We start from the raw sequence: 14,252 nt of genomic DNA, 5'->3' as shown, positions 1-14,252 counted from the left end.
ATTTAGAGGTCATGATGTGAATGTTAGAGATAGTCTTTAAGGCTGTGATGTCATTGGTTTTAGGATTTTTCAGTGGCAGAGCTAAGAATATATATTTTTAAAAAGAGAAAAATAAATCAAGATCTCAAACTGATACTTTTGAATTTAATTACAGGACTTTTATTTACTTTCATTGTTTCTAGATTTGTATCTCCTTTATTTTACTTAAAAATTTTGAGTGTTAATAATATTTTAAAAATTTAACATTTGAACTATCCTACTCTTAAGATATTGACATATGAAATTCAAATTAGCAAAACCAATGTTATTATTTAACAACACATCTATGAATACAGTTTAAGATTCTTTTACATTTCTTTTTGTCCTTACAGCATATTATACTGGATGCAGAGGCCATATATTATATTTTAAAGGCACTTTAAATAGTTCTTCTCTGTGTTTGCCACTAACTTGATACACAATAACATTGATCCAAGTTTTTGGTTTCTTTTTTTTTGTTTTGGCTGGAAATTAACAAACGAATTCAGTTAACATTCATACAAAATTAATCCTCACAATTTTCTTTTGTTCCTAATATGAGAATATCCTGTATGTAATTATGCTTTCTAGCCATTTGTTCAGCTCACCTTTTTATTTGTTTGTTTGCTTTTCTTGTCAATGAAACCTATCAAGCTAGATTTTAGAAAGGAAATAGAAATCAGCTGCCCATAGTGTTAGCCACTTCCTTACGTATAGACTATACTAAATGTCTGTAAATGTAGAGAAAGACCACCTTTCAGAGAGTTAATTTAATTCCCTAGGGACATTATTATAAAAATGTCCAGATAATGGAGATATATTCAGCCATCAGAGAACTATGTCCATGAACTTATGGCATGAGAGAAACGGCATGGATAAAGATGTCTACTTTCACGTGAATAAGATTTTGAAAAAGAAGTGTTTGATTTTGTCTACGTATGTTGGACATCTAGTGAACAACATGCAAGACGAAATCACAAGCCTTAAGCAATATATCCCCACCTCTTCATGTTTCACAATTACATGGTGCTGATGGAACATGTTTGCTTTTTTTTTTTTTTTTGCGGTACGCGGGCTCCTCACTGCTGTGGCCTCTCCCGTTGCGGAGCACAGGCTCTGGACGCGCAGGCCCAGCAGCCATGGCCCACGGGCCCAGGCGCTCCGCGGCACGTGGGATCCTCCCGGACCAGGGCACGAACCCGTGTCCCCTGCATCGGCAGGTGGACTCCCAACCACTGCGCCACCAGGAAAGCCCCATGGAACACATTTGTGTAAAGAAAACAAAAACAAAACATTTTAATGATATGGATGAATTTATGTGAAATATATTTTCCTCACTGGGAAACATTTGATACAATTTTTGAGTAAATAGATACTAAGGAAATATGTAGCTGAGCAATGTAAGACTTGAACTTCCCTGTGCATTTTTAAAAATTTCATTTTGACTTGTTTTGTGAATAGCCCCATGAATAGAAATAGTATTTTTCATCTTCTCCTAAGTGACCTTTGCAGCCTAAAGGTTTAAGTTTTCTGGACTTCAGGTGAGAAATTAAGTGCATTGGTTTCCAAAATCTAGACTCTTTTACGTGATTTGGGGAACTTTTCCAAGATAGAGAATGGAGAAGAATTGTCCAAACTTGATAAGAATACCTAAAGGCTGGGAAAGATCTGGTTAGTGTGGGCTCTATCATTAATAGAGACCTGCAGTGTCTCCCGAAGAGGCGGGTAATCAGTGGATACTTAAGGAAGTTGAACCTGAAACACAGAAACCTCTAGAGCAGCAGGAGGATTCCTTCTTGCCAAGCCTACAGTCAGTGGGAGGCCCTTCGTGAGGGTAGGTACATATTCGAGTCAGTATCATCTAGGGAGGTCTAGGGAGTCACTGTGTACCAGGAGGAGCCATGGTGGCCACTGAGCTCCAGAGACCTCATTTTTCCTTCATCTCTGACTGGACTTGATTACACAAGTGCTATGTTCCTGATAGTAACACGAGAAATCATTAACAGAGAAAATCACTATTTTCTCATAGTAATCACAGTGATTATTACTGTGTGTCATGTATTATTTTTAAAGCATCATGGAGTGATTAATATCTGTAACACAAATACACAGATGCATAAGTAATGAATTGCGTGAAGTTTTATAAATGTTAGCACAATCTAAGATTACAGAATTATCCAGAGAAATTCTAAACTTTTTCACTTAACTGTGTGTTATGTATTAACTGTGTGTATGTAGAGCTTATTATAAATGGATTGTGATTCATCATCTAAGCTAAGCTAAACCTGCAGTTTCATAAAAATTGATGACCCATATCTAAGTCTATAAGACTATATGTACTGAAGAAAGAGACTGGGGAGAAGAAACTGTTTAAAATGCATAAAAATATTAGTCCTAACTATAAATACTGCAGCAAATTTATGAACAAATTCACAGATGGCAAGGGCATCAGCTATAGGGAATAGGGTTTCCAAACATCTTATTCCCAACCCAGCCATTCACCACTTGAGGTAAAAGAGACTATAAAATTAACTGTAGCACGAGAGCTTTTCCCTGTGCTGGATGTGTGTAGCACGGTGCTTAGATATAATACTTATCTCAGTGTGTCAGGAGCAAAATGCATTCAGAGCTGTCCTTGTCACACTCCTTGAAATGAATAATAATTACGAATGAGAGTTTAAGGAACCGCTTTATTTTTTGTTTGATTTTGCAAAGATGCCTACCTCATCAGAGCCATCTGCACAATCAAAATCTCCATCACACCAAAACCTTGAAGAAACACAGTCCCCACTGGCACAGAGAAAATCTTTCACTGTACAGGTCTGTGGCTCTGGGGACAGAAAAATAGCACAGGGTTATTCTCTTATATGCAACTTCATTCTAAAATTTATATGACATACAACATGAGGTAGCATTAAGAAAATAAAGGTTAGCCAAGCAGAACCAATAAATTGTTTAGAAAAAATGTTTCATGAAGGATCTATGGTACATAATATAATGATTTTTCAAATTTATTTTTAAAGTCATGAATAGAAAGTGGCATTATAGAAACAAATTGAAAAAAAGACAAAAGGCAAATAGCCTACTGTTTAATAAAAATGCAGCAGGAAAGTAAATTAAAAGGCATAAAAATCTACACATTAAAACAAAACAACAATCTTTTCCAGTTGAAATTCTAAGTCATTTTATGTATTTACTTAAAGCAAGTAAGACATTTTGTTACTCCCTGTGGGTACCCAGGGCTGTTTATTTACTGAAGATTCTAGAATTTGGTTCTTGACTTTTTATTATGTATTCTAATGACTTTCTAATTCTTCAATTTTGTCCCCAGAAAATCCAGAGTTCCTAGAACTAAATTATACATGGGGGTACTATTGGACAGGACTGGGTGGGTAAGGATTGAAGAGGCAGGAGGAGACTCTTTTATGAAAATTGCTTCTTTATTTATGCAATTGTTTGCTTATGCCCTACATAATTTACCTGCCATTTTAGATAATTTCCCAATTTAATTTAATTATGCTTCACCATATTCCACATAGGACATAAGCCAAATATTGTGACTTGCTATTTGGCTTCATTCCTACGTGGAATATGTCTCATCTGGACAATGAAGTAGGATTGCAGAAATTTGTTCCTGCAAGTAATCAATTTGACTGCTGGGCATCATCTATTGTTTGGTTTTGTTTCTCCAAAGAGAACTGATATCTGGTATGATGAGAGAACCCCTTCTTGTTTTCCCCCAGTCATTAACTGTATTTACAGCTGTCTCACACACAATAATATTCTTGTTCGGATGAAAGAGAAATAGGTAACTGAAATTAAATTTAAGGAATATTCATATGAAGCATAATTTTCTACATAAAGATTGTGCATAATTCAGCCTGTATTTGAATATTGCTCTACACAATCACTAGGTTTCTAGCGAAAACATCTTGAATGTTTGTTATCATGAAGACTCCTACATTTCTATATAAAGACCCCTTCTGAGAACACTGGAAGAGCTGTGAAAAGTGGAATATGTATCAGAGCTTTTTGCTCTGCTCTGGGACTTTAAAATGTGAACTTCAGACTATGAATAATATAAGATGCTTATCAGTAGCATGATAAGGGGGGACCCCCCCTCATTTTTCAATACTCCTTTGTTTAGACAGCGTGACAAGAACAGTTTCTCTTTTTGACTTTGCACTATATTTACACATACTACATTTTAATTTTAAAAACAACTTTATTAATACTAATATTACTAATTATAACAATAATAAAAATTACCAGCTACTGATTTCTTGTTTGTTGTTAGGCACTAGGTGAAGTTAATGCCAAGTACTTGAATTAGCTTGTAAGTTAATATTTACAACTCTGTAAGGTAGGTGCTATCATTGGATCCTTTTTTAGATGAGTAAATTGAGGCACAGAGAGGATAAGAAATTTACTCCAAATCACCCAGCAGGCAAAAGAGCTAGTATTGAACTTGAACCTAGACAACCGGATACCAGGGCCTATACTTTTACTGCTAGGCCATATCATTGCCTCCTATACCACTGAAGAAGTAATAAGTGCTCACCTATTTCAGGAATTGACATTAGAGCCCTGAAAAGTCAAGTTAATTGTCCAAGGCACATGTCTAGCAATGTCTATTTCACTTCACAATAATAATAAAAGAAAACCCTTTTTCTCTTTTTATCCATCCATACTGAAGCTGTTTCACCCTCCGTCTATTTGCAGACACATGCAGTTTTATTCTCAGGGAAAAGAAATTATAGTAAAATAAATTAATTAATTAATCAATGCTCAATTCATCAAACGATCGTAAATAACATTAAAATATTTTCATTAAATAATAGAGAGTACATCTAAAACATAGTATATTTAGATGTTTTAAAACAGCAGTAGAATCATTTTATTTCATGGACATGAGGGTATCCAAACAGGATAATTCTTCCTTTAATATTCTAATTTACCTTTATTCTAATTAAAAGCAAGTGTGTTTATCATGTGCTGAGCAGCAATAATTTCACAGGGTTTTACACACTGCTATGGGGAGGGCTGGATGTTGCTGATGCAGGGTTATAAAAAAGTTGTATAGCCAGTAGTTCAAGGCATTTGCCCAATAGTTCCACAGAACATCTGATCTATAGAGACTTGTCTTACAATTGTTAATTATTCCGTTCCAATATGGGTGCAAAGGAACTGAAAGACTTGCTTGGAAAAGCATTTTTCAATACAAACGGAAATTCTGTATGCTTCTACCATGTTTTTAAAAAATGCCAGCAAATCTACTTCTGAATAATAATCCTGAATTATTTATACATACACAAATGACATCAAGGAATGGGGAAGCTAATCTGCTTCCAACTCTCATCTATATGCCTTAGAATTTTTTGCTACTAGTTATCTCAAAAGAAATTCTCTCTTGAGGAAAATGTAATTTTGTTATGAGAGAAGATCCTAAGTGATTGTACTCTCTAATTGTTTATCTTGCCTTTGATCTTTTCAGGATAAAGTAAAAGACCAATTTTTAGAACTTGGTGTGATAGTTGGCACTTTTCTTGTGAAAAAGAACAAAAAAATGACTATACCTGAAATCTAACCCATCTGGAAAGAAAATTTAAATGTGACATTTTCCCTAGTATTTCTAAAATGTTTTTCCCACACTAACTTGGTCTGATATTACCTATTCCTCAGATCTAAAATAGATAGGGAATCCCATACATGAACGATTAACCAGGTTTTCCATAAATCTCATTTAAACATGCTAGATTCACAGCCAAGAAGCCTTTACAGGGCATGTTTCAGAAGGCTGATTCTATAATAAGGATAAAAAATAAAGGCATAGTATAAATTGGTCACTTCCTTTGATAGTAGTGAAGGCACAAACATACTGCCTCAGAATTGAAACGAACTATGAGAGCCGTCTTGCACAAAACCTAAGAAGCTATATTCAGAAAATAAAAGCAACTTTCAAAGCCACAGAGTTAGTGGCATAGCAGAAAAGCTTCCAGACTCCAATTTCTCCACTGAGGATACTATCATAAACCCTCGGTGATAAGTTCAAAAGTTATATCAATGTGGGTGTGAGCATCTGAGGAGAATTTTTAGAATACAATTAGTATAACTGACATGCTATACAAAAAATCTTTTCATATAAATTCAGTGTGAAAGTACTAGAAATTCAAATAAGGCAGATGCAGCTTGTCTTTCTACATAAACCTTGATCTAGTTGATCAAATTATTTGATACTTTAAAATCTATTGGAATGCTAGTTACTTCTTAATAATGCAAAGATATGAAATAATTTTATTTTGCACATCAATTACTTAGAAGGCATACACGCTATATATATATTTGTTGCTGATGAAAATAGTAGAGATGTCAAGATTCCTCAAATATTTCCAAACCTTTGACCCAGATTACAAAATTACTCCAATAACAATGAAATTTTCTTATTTTTAAGAGCAGAAATCACTGCTGAAGCAAAGTGTCCCTGCTTACCACTTAACAAGGGAAATGATCATCATCAGATGATGAAATGACAATGGACTAATTATCTTATGTAGATATAAAACAGTAGAAAGCATATTAAACTAAAACATAGCTGGCTGTTAATTGCTCCACTGCTATTCCAGCTCTTCCCATATCTATGGCCGGAATGTTTCCAATACAATTTAAAACATTAATTCATTATATATGATTCACAAACAAAGAAGTCCAAAAGAAAATTTTAAAATACATTGCTAATATTATAAATATGTGTCAGGCACTGTGTTAGACCATGGTACATAGCCCTACTCCTTAGACCATCTCCAGATATTTAAGTAGGAACTCAGATAAATGTGATAAAGAAATAAGTGAGGCAATGGAATGCAAGCGAATGTTGTGTGATAGTATGCAGGCCTGTAAAAAAAAAAAAAAAGCATGTTGCTATAGTATAAGGCCAATTTACTATCTCTGGTATGTTTCACTACTTAATAAGAGCTAACAATAAATGACAAAATGTGCACTAAAATGCATATCGTTGACTAATAACATTTAGAAAACATAATAACATTATACCACTGTCCTTTTGGGTATATTTTTGTCATCTATATATATTATAATTATATATATAAAATTGTGTGATGTATATAATATAGTCATAATTACAATATATATTATAATTATGTGTATATAATTATAATAGTTCTGTTGTAATTATATACATATTATTATAATAATTTCAATTGATAATAAGATATTGGAAATATCTTGAAAGCATTTTAATACAGCAACAGTATTTTTTCTAAGGCTGACTTCTACAGGACTAGTCTCTTGGTGTTCCCTATAGATATACTGTATTTTTTCTTCTCATTCTTCAGAGACTCAGCTTCTGTCTATGTGGAACTGGCATTTTCAATGCTTAAATCTTCCCATTTTTCTGGCCTAGTCAAGATGGTATCTTCAAACACTACTCAATGATGTAGAGCCCATGATCCTTTCTCTTACATATTCTTACATGTTTAACATGTTACCCACTCTGATACTTATCCTGTGTAGGCCTTCTATTCTTCCATGTCACAACTATAACATGCTTCATTCCTGTTCACTGTCATCTCCTCTGCAAATTCATCAATATTACTTGTCTTAGCCACAAGCTCAGAGTGAGTAGGAACTAAAAGAGATACACACATAACTGGGTATTTTATACTGCAATGCTTGATACTGCAGTCAATTCCCTTGCTTTTTCTTAAGGGCTCTGTGGCTACAATGATTTATCACTAAGTTTCCACGGTGACAAGTGAGAGGCAATGTTCCTTCTCCTTGCTTTCTTGCATCAGAAGATGACTTTTAGGAGATGTCAGCAAAATGATATTCAGCCACTTAAGAAACCCCAGGAGATTCAGAAGTGAGCTTTCTCAACCCTTCATCCTTCTTTATTTCTCATTAAAGCAGTAACCTAACTTCTCACACAATTTAAATTACCACTTGAATAAAGAGTCTTCCAAGATGTGAGTCTCCTGTGTTGCCTTCCCACCTACTCTCTCTTGTTTTCAATATCCTTCAGTCACAGGCATTTCCTCTCAGGTATATTATTGATAACTAACACTAAATGTATCCAAAACTAAGCTAAGTAGTTATTGGTGTATTTAAGCTCTGAAATACAAATAAAATAAATTAAAAGTATATAATAATTGTTTCTTTTTTATATTTCTCCTCTATTCTTACCACCATCAACCCCATTAGATTTTTATTTTAATCACTGGACAGAATCTGAAAACATGCTATATAAAAATTGTTTTTTTAATTACTGATTAAAGGAATCTAGAACACTCTAATGGCTCTCTGCAATACTCTTTACCTTTCTAAAGAGTACAATCAGTTGGGAGATATCTATGTGAAGAGGGAGTAATAATAGTAATACTTTCTATATTCAAAGTATTTCATAATCATAATGATCCAGAGATTTCATAATTAATGTACCTGATACTCAAACACTATTCAGATTAAGTTCTGAAAGTTATTCAAAACATTAGTTGACATTTTGCAAACTGAACATCCAAGTGGTGTATTAAAGCTGTGACTCTACTAATCGTATGCTTTTAAATAACATATCCCCATGCTTTAATATAACAATTCCTATTTTGTCTCCTGTATCTTGGGAAATGAATGCTCTAAATCCAATGCATAAGAGTGGACATTATTGTTATCATAAAATCCTTTTTGGAAGTAGCAGAATGTAAATATTTAATCAATGGAATTTGATTATTATCTTATTTTGAACATGATTATATTGCCTCTTTATTTAAACAGCAGCATAAGAAAGTGCCAATAAGAAATACATTCAGAAATTAATGCTAGAGGATAGAGATACTATCACAATTTTACATACTGTCATGCTTCTTAGAAAATAAAATTGTTGGTTAATTATTGTCTTTTAAATTTATTACATAAAAATGCAGGAGGCAGATGATGATAATAGCTTTATTCTATTTTGAGAGAAAAGCATCCTGAATACGTATGGTGTTCACCACTCCAGAGAGAATAAATGATATTTCACTGAAAGATGCTCTTGGGTGAATTTGTAGTGTAAAAGGATTTGAGACAAATAAAATGAATTCCATCCATTAAAGAATGATATGTTTTGTACTGTCTCCATATCATTCAGCTCTTCGTATGAATTTGCATCAAGGGCTACCTTCATTGCATACTAATGTGTTGCATTAAACCTCATGATACTTTCATACTAATTCTGATAAATGTAAGAAAATAACTCCCAGGATGAGCATTTCAATAATTCTACCGTTTGAGATTTAGGTCAATTTAGTCTGAATATTCTTGTTCAAATGTGAATATATGTATAAAAATGTGAGCTGCAGGACAGACAGGTTCAAATTCATACCTTAACCGAACTAAAAATTGCTATCCTGCTTATTGAATATGCTGTCAAGCTTGCAACGTTCTCAAGCAAGAGTTACTTACTACAGTTTTCTTCATCTGAATTATCACTGCAGTCATTTTGGCTATCACACCACCAGTGATCTGGAATACAGTTGTTGTTTTTACACTGGAATTCATGAGGACCACAAGTCTTTTTATCTGTAATGGAAAGAACCAGAATTTGCATTGTTGACTTCCATAGAGACATCCCTCACGACGTCCTCACTGCCATGTCAAATCCAGGGGACATGATATTTCCTCAGATCTCAAGTCAGTTACTAACTGAGAGCATCCCTAGGAAAAACTGAAGGCAACTTCTGAATAAAATTTCATTGTGAGCTAATTACAAAGTAACTGATTGGACCACCACTCAAAGTCAACACAAATCGATCAGTAAAAATAAAGATCAAAATTATCCAAAACTACCTTTCTCTTTAGGACACTCATTTCCTAAGCCACCTTCTATTTCTGATATAAAGCAGCAGCTATAAAGAAATTATTAAACTCTGGTTGTCATCTTGTCTTCCTCCCTTATAAGTTCTTACACAAAATCTACCTGTGGTCAGCTGATCTAAACTCATAGATTGTAATAGCGCCTAATGTGTACAGACCTTGAAAATTCTTAAAGTGCCATTTCACTTAAACCTCTAAATAATCCCACTGAGTATCAGGAGATGTATTAACTAGCCCTTCACTTTACAAATGACAAAACAGATACTCTTAGAAGTTTAAGAACTTGATGCATTTTCACTACTTTTAAATGGCACAGCCAATATCAAAAAAGTGTGCTTTGACTCCTGATTTAGTGTTCTTTACAACAAACCTGTGTCCATAGGATCCAGAATCAAAATTCATGCAATAAGAATTTATGCAAGTTTAGGTCATATATTTTAAAATTTTCATAAGAGTAATATCCAACTGTTTATAATCTACGGCAGCACTTCTTAAACTTTAATGTGTCTACATATTAATTAGTTGGGAATTTTGCTAAAATGGAGATTGTGATTGAGTAGATCTGGAATTCTAACAAGTTCTCTAAGTGACAACATCATCCTCGGTCTATGGCACACACTGAGTACCAAGGGTCAAAAGCATCAAGACGGTATAAATTCAAATACATAAAATAATAAGAGTAACAATGTCATTGCACAATTTAGGATACATTTTTCTTTCACATACTTAGATCAACTCCTTATTCTCAGCCATGTTAGAGATGGACAGTGAAGTGTTCAACGATTCAGATTAGTAAAATAAATTAACTAAAGGAGAAGATAAGCTGTTTGGTGGTGCTTGCTACTCTTTACTTCAGAATGCACCTTATAAAATTCAGATTTAAATAAGATTATGAAAACAAAAGTGATTTAGGTTTAATTATGGAAATTAAGTAATGATCATACATTGAAGATCCAGCCTACCTCTTGCATAAGCATTTTCATAAACATGATCACACTCAATCTTCAAAACATCCCTAAGAAGTACTATTATATGCATTTAAATAAATGAGAAAAATAAGAAAGGGTTTAACTGATTTCTCAAATTTTACAAAGGTCTTAAATGGCAAAGGAGGAATTTATATACAGATCCTTCTCAAGAAACATTTTGCATTTTGTAGAAATTCTCAGGAGAGACTTCAAACGCATTGTTCTACTAATAAGTGTATATTATATATAGCCTAATATATATATATGCATATAGATAGATAGATATTAATAGATAGAGAGAGAAAGAGAGAGAGAATATTTCCCTGCCTCTCTTCCATCCTGCCTGCCTACCTGCCTATCTGCTAATGATTACTCAGAACCTAATTTGTGTCACTGTGTTGAGTGCTGTGTTTTGTAATATATCCTTTTTGCCTGTGTTATACCTCACTTTAGATTTAAAAATTGGTTTAAAATCTACAGAAGTTCTAATGTAGTATTATGTACATCTCAATCAAGCAATATGTTAGGATGATTGGAACTTAAATAATAAGCCTTGAAAATATGGGATTTGATACTGAAATATTTAGATGGTTATTTCATTTTGTCAATTAAAACAAACTCCTCTGAAATTACTACTCTAGGTAACATTAGTTTTATTTATTCCTTGCCATGTGTTGCTTGCATTATTTTAGAATATTGCTTAAAATTTTTAGAATAGAAGAATGTAAGAAAGGGCAGTCTGGATCAGTCAAATAGACCATTTGACTTAGTATTACAACATTGTCCCCAAGCAATTCTCCATGACTACAAAAGGTTAACAATCAGTACTAAATATCAACACAACGTGTTTTTAAGTTTTTCCCCCCTAAATCCTTGTACTTTTGTTTTCTATGTTTAAATTTTTTTTTCATATTTTGTGTTTCAAAGAGACCTGCACTGATTTCTTAACAAGAGCAAGTTACAGTTCATTGCTAAGGTTTCAATTTGGGGCGTGCAGAAACAGTACGTGGAAAGGTTAATTGCCTTAGGTAAGGTTACTCGAATTTTATGTTTCCAAGTTATTTAACTTTTTGATCCATGACACTGCTTATAAAAATTACAAATACAAACTATATAAACTATATAGACTTTTTCTGCATTTAAAATCTCCCTTGAGGAGAATATATATATACACACACACATTATATATATATACACATTATATATATATACACATTACATATATATATATATATATATACACACACACACACACACACATTATATATACTTTTTTTTAGTAAGGTGTAAAACAGTAGTTCTCAAATTGGCTTCACATTAAAATCACCTAGGGAACTTTAAAAAATCCCTTTGCTTAGTCCATATCCCACATCAATAAAATCAGACTCTCTGGGGTGGAACCCACACATCAGTATTTTTATTAAAGCAAGTTGAGTGGTTCCAATGAGCAGCCAATATTGAAAATCACCGGCGCCCCCAAAACTGATTGTAGAACAGAACATATATAATCCCAAATTGTAATACTTTTGCATAATTAAAATACTCACAATATGTAGCGCTTTCTATTAATTCATATTGTTAAGCAGCATTGGAACTATGCTTTATTTCATTTTTTGATATTATAAATTTGGAGAAAAATAGAGTTTCAAACAAGTTTGAAAACGTGTTTTCTTTGTTTAATACATTTTCATATGAACTGTAGATACTCAAGACAAATTTGATCCTCTCAGAAAGGTGGAGTGAGGGACCACCAAAACACAAAACTATATGTAATGCATACTGCAGTACTATTGGTGCTTCTTTGTATATGCTTTGCCTATTTCTGAAAAGAAATAAAAGAATCTGGTGTTGTGATGTCTTGCAGAGCAAGAACTAGGGAAGTGGACTGAGAGACGGGTGAAAGAGATTTCAGTTTCTCTTTATACTAAAAGGAATCCAACGGAATCCATAAACTGCTGGAATTAATAACTGAATTTGAGAAGGCCATAGGATACAACGTCAATGTATATATTTAATTATACTTCTGTATATTAGCAATAACAAAACATTAAACTTAAAGAAAAACTTTTATAATAGTATCAATAAAACAACAAATACCTAGAAATAAAACTAGTGAAATTTGTGTAAGACCTTCATACTGAAAACTATAAAAATTGCTGAGAGAAAGTGAATAATGTCCAAGAAAATGCAGTGATATATCATGCTCATGGATTAGAAAACTCAAATTGCTATAATTTTCTCTAAATGAATATATAGAATTAATGAAACCCCTATAAAAATTCCAGCAAGTTATTTTTGAGGGAATAGGTTATCCTAATCTAATTACTTTTAAGAAATAGATTATTCTAAAATTATATTTAAATGCAAAGGATCTAGAACAATCAACTAATACTGAAAAAAGAACAAAGAGTATTTACAGTACCTTATTTCCAGTTACTGTAAAGTTATAGTAATCATGAGAGTAGAGTATTAAGCAAAATGAAACCAGAAATATAAGACTACACATATAGTCAACTGATTTCAATAAAGGCTCCAAATCAGTTTAATAGGGAAAGGAAAGTCTTTTTAAGCAACTACTACTGAAACAAGTGGCTATCTATATGAAAAAGGTAAATTTCAACCTATCATACCCATACACAAAAATTAATCTGAGATGATCATAAACGTAATATATAGCTTCTAGAATATAGGAAGATATTTTCATAATCTTGGAGTAGGCAAAGATTTCTTAGATAGAACACACAAAATAATAATAAGAGAAAAATTGGTAAATCGAACTTAACCAAAATTGAATTTTTTTATTCTTTAAAAGACATCATTGAGAAAATGAATTGGCAAATTTTTCTTCACATTCAAAAGTGAAATATTGGAAATATGGAGTTTCTGTTGCTCTTGCTAATGTTCTTTTATAATCATCACTATCTATCTTCCAGTTCAGGAAACATGATGATTACAGACAGTTTGGTAACATGCAATGACTTTTGTTACAAAAAAAGTGAGTAATATAGTCACAGAAACACTGAGGAAAAAAAAAAACTATAAGAAGTTGAGCCTCCATCATGGTATCTCCTTGTTTCCTGTGTTCCAGATGATAATGCTGTAGAGTCAGAAGTATGGTGTTAGAAGTGGAGTTAGAACTGGAGCACCTTCTTTTGTAGAAAAGCTTGTCTCATCTTGGGGGCAGGATAACCATCTGTTAACTATCAAAGCATAACTTCTCTCTGTAGATGTCATTATGTTCTTTCTTTAAATCAACCTTATAGTTTTTATCTCTCACTCTAAATCCCCCTCCAGGTCTCTGTTAGCATCATATGGAAATGAATACCTATATATGCTGCTCACAAATATTCTAAACCTCATTGACTGGTCATGAATTCCGGAACAGTGAGGATACAAGGAAAT

Source organism: Delphinapterus leucas, chromosome 8 (assembly GCF_059928025.1).
Source record: "Delphinapterus leucas isolate spDelLeu-1000000601 "Yukka" chromosome 8, BTC_Dleu_Yukka2, whole genome shotgun sequence".
NCBI lineage: Eukaryota > Metazoa > Chordata > Mammalia > Artiodactyla > Monodontidae > Delphinapterus > Delphinapterus leucas.
This window is presented reverse-complemented; position numbering follows the sequence as displayed.